Here is a 4,372-nt window from a genome sequence, read left to right as displayed (position 1 = left end):
GATGTATCATCATCAATAATCAGCTTTACAGTTCACTACTGTAATCAGTACCGAAAAATGTGTGGCGTACTATGATGTACCATTTCACATCCACCCTGATGGAGCACGAGGCTCGTGCTCATGCTCGTGCTGCAAGAGTTCACCTTCACTACCCTAGACCATGGATAACCATATCGTGCCCATCCCGGGCGAATTGCCCGCGATCGAGTAATCTTTGCGCTCGGCGGTGGGCATCAATGAAAAAAGTAGCCCTCACTCCTGTTTGTGGGTTGGCATGCTCAACAAGGCCAATGCTGCTCGTAATGATATTCACGTCCTCCACACTTACGTCCCCAAACAAATGAGATCCCCTTGCTGGTGAGTAAACCTGTCCATTCGCGTTCTTCTGCAGCGTCTTTGCTCAATCGGCAACGAAAAGCATCGCCCGAACATCTTCTTCATCATCAAACTCAAACGTGTAGTCCACAAAAAATATCACCTTCCCATAGTACACATCCCTTGCACTGCCGGTCCCTCCGAACTGGCCTGCGATGAAGTAGTCCCTTCGACGTCTGTTACGGCGCTTCAGCATCATGCTCCCAATATCTAAGCATTCCCCTCCATATTTCACTTGAATTCGGCCGTGTGGGTAAAAGAAATTTGAACACACGGCCCTTTCGGCTTGCGCACTGGAGAGGTGGGGTCTGGCGCGCACGATGTAGTTAACGAGTAAACCACGTATCTTGAGATGGCGAACCGGCGCCGAACTCATCCTCCATTCTCGCATCGGGGATAACAGCGTCACCCCCCGAAACTCCCGTACTACTTCCTCACCAGCACTACCACCGGCATCTCCGTCGTCCCCCTCCTCATTAACCTCTTCATCTGTATTGTATCCCACCTGTGATTCGAAATATGTTCGCCAAACATCAATTTACACGACTCTCCCAGCTTTGTGTTCTCTGTCAGAGATTCCGCCGCTCTAACGGTTGCATGTAGCCCGTGCTTAATGAAGCCGAGGAAGCGTTCCATCCAGAACTGGCTTGAGTTCACCAATGGGGCGCAGAGGCGCACATTTTCTGCAAGGTGCCGGATGTAATGCAACTGAGCTTTGCATATGCAAACGCGCGCCCTTTCAAAGCGATAGTACTCTTTCTCAAAGTGTTCATAAAATGTGAGAGAGTGACTCGATTTCTAGAACGTCATCTTCCGTGAGCGAAATACTGTGGCATAGTTCCATCAACGCGAAAACGTTTCTACACCCTTCATGTACCGGGCGGGCAGGTGCCCTTGAAGTACAATTGGAGAGTACCATAGGATGAACGCCTTACACTCTGCCGCTTTCCAATTTTTGTACTCACTTGTAGGACGCGGACGTACACCAACCACATCTTGAGAAGTTCCAAACCCGATGGCCTTCATCTCCTTGGCCATCATTTCCCAGCCCTTTTCATTTACGACAAAGTCGTCATAAACGAGTGAGCCTCCCTCTTTCCTAAACGCACACATATGGCCCCCTTCCAGAACCCCATCAAGTCCTTCATCAGATTCATAACCATATTCATCAAGTTAATCGGGAACGAAGTGAATAGAACAATCGAGGGTAGGTCGAACACGGCGGTGCGTGGTTTGATGCCTGTAGACTTGGCCAATAACGTCTTTGCATTCTGGCTTCGCAGCGTTTCGTGCTTTCTCCAGACCTGCTGCACATCTTGCATTCTGCGCAATGGCAAGGCAGTACGGTATAAATTCCGCTCCATGCGCCAACGTCCACTTTCCTCATCTTGAACTCACCATGCAGAGGGGTAGTAGTTGTGCGTACACTCCTCTGCCTTCGTTCCCGACATGGCACAAAATCGACATGGGAACACACCATTGACTCCCGTAGTTCCACTGCGTTTTATTATAGCGGGGCATCTGCCTTCATGAACAAGATGTGCACCTGAACCCTCCTTACTGTCCCGTCCCAAAACTCGAACTTTGTCCCACCATTAGAATTCAATGAATTCACCTCTTGTACAAGTGGTGTCAGAAAGGAATCCAACCTGATAACCTCACTAGGCCCCTTAATGACTCCGAGGGGAACAGTGTTGCGTAACAGGAACCGGGCATCTGGAGGGAGATTCTCGAGGATTGCGACTACGGGTCAACAATCGTACCTCGCGTTTTGGAACGTTTGGAATCCGTCACAAGAGACTGAGATAAATATATCCCATCTCACGGCGTCCAATCTTCTCGCTTCCTCACAATGTCCTTGAACAGAGATCCGTCGTAGTAGTACTTGTAACAACCTTCTTCCCTCTCCAAATTGAAGGCACTCGTGTGAAGATATTTATAGAGTATCTCACAAGTGTTCTTCGACTTTAACCAATGCTTCAGGCGAGGTTTTAATGCGATATACTCGAAGAAATCAATCAAAGGACTTTACCTTCTCCTTTAGCATTTCGGGCACTGCTGGAGTTCTGGTTCCCCATCAGAAGAGGCAGGAAGAAATCGGAGTATCATGTGCTTTCGACAACATGGAAACTTGATCGTGCGAAGCCTTGAGTACTTGCGCAAGTTCTCCTTGACAGTTGCCCAGACGGAGTATGGCGCCCTAATTTTCCGTAATATTTGTTTCATAACGGTACTGGGAAGGGCGCAGGTGACCGCAAGTAGGATCCATCTTTTAGCTTTCGTGCTCCAGTCCATAAACGTCACCAAGCTGTTCATCTTCCAGTTAGCTCTTCAATCATCTGTAAAGCCCGAAGCCACCGACTGCCCTACACTCGCATCGTCATCACTTCTCCATCTTCCATCCTCGAACTCCTCAAAAGAAACATCGCTGTCCTTTCGGTCGAACGCCTTGAACCCCAAATAATGTTTCTCAAAGTCGATAGTACCATGAGGAACATCTACAGAGCTTCCTTCATGCTGTCAGAAGGACCTGATTCATTGCCAAGATCAGTCAACGATTCGGCTGGTTCGTCTACGAGATCTCCTTCGTATTCTGTGACCTCATTGCTTGATCCCATTAGCCCATGTGTAAATCTGGATGGAACATTATCGCCGTTGCCCGCATCGATTACTGACTGCTCAATTTCGATCGGTAACAGTTTTTCATCACGATGCGCTGTTTCTCGTGCTCGAAGCGGTTCTTTCTCTTGTTGAGTGAGATAATCGCTCCTGCTGCCGCCCGATTCATTCATTGGGGCTGCAATGTTCTGTGCACTGTAACCAGGATGGGCCGGTGGATGGACATGTTCGGATCCAACCGAGCTCTCATCAATGCCGCACGTTTCTCGTCGTATGCGGGACCGCGCGATATAGCCCGTCTCAATGAAATGGGATACAGGGGGAGAGTAGTCACCTATCCGTAAAATGAAACCCCCGTGCTCGTAATGCTCATGGACATGGTGTCTCGCTCCGACCAAAATTATTCCCCCGGAAACTATCCAGCTTGAAATCATATTCGGCATATAGTCGATCATGCTCATTCTTCTGCCGCTTGGATTCATCAATTGAAAAGCGAGTACCAAGCTGCAGCACGCCTATCTCAGGGTACAGCATTCGTTTTTCATTCGCCAGGGCGCAATGCTTCCTTACTGTCGTTTTGCCTACACCCTTCCCAGGTGGTCGACATGTGGAATTGCATGATGCAAGACATATATACCTTGTATTCATCGGTGGTTGACGACTCACTTCCAATGTCATGCGTGAAGGCATAAAAGCGAAGTTAATAGACATGACAGATACCTTAGGGGCTCGGAAAGGGGGTATGACGGATTGCTCTGGTGTCTGTGACTGTGAAATGAGCCATACCTGGTTGTGTTGCCATGGCAAAGCGGAAAGCTGCTTTTTGCTCTCCGAAGCGAAAATACATCACAACGACGCTTTGTGAAAACTTTGAAAAATGAGTGAAGCACTCAAGTTGTCGTTCTGGCGCTGTGTGCGGTAGTGAATAAATGAACCGTCCCTGATCCCGACAATCCCAAACTCACTCTCTCCCACAAACACGCACCTCACCATCCAATCCATAAAGGCGTCCAACGTCTTTTTGCACGCGAAAATCATACCCTCCCGAGCGCAGAGATGGCGAACAAAGAACCCTATTTGTATCCGATGGTTCTGTCCAATTGCACCTGCAGCACTGTTGGGCGACACATGTGCATATGGAGGGGAATCGCCTCCCACTCGGAGGAAAAGACGGCGGCCATCAGCACAGTCACACACGCGCACCTTGCCACTATCTCCGAAAGGGCTATCTCTTTGCATCTCATAGTCTATAAAGAGGGAGTCGTGCTCTTTTCTGTTCACCAGAAGCTTCTTTAGAATATTTCGGACCAAGCTGAAGTAAACCAAGAGCAGAAAACTTCCTTCGTTGCTCTTTGCCAACGCTAAATGTCTGCGACCA

This window comes from Chondrus crispus, genomic scaffold (genome assembly GCF_000350225.1).
Source record: "Chondrus crispus Stackhouse genomic scaffold, scaffold_251, whole genome shotgun sequence".
In the NCBI taxonomy this organism is placed as follows: domain Eukaryota; phylum Rhodophyta; class Florideophyceae; order Gigartinales; family Gigartinaceae; genus Chondrus; species Chondrus crispus.
This window is presented reverse-complemented; position numbering follows the sequence as displayed.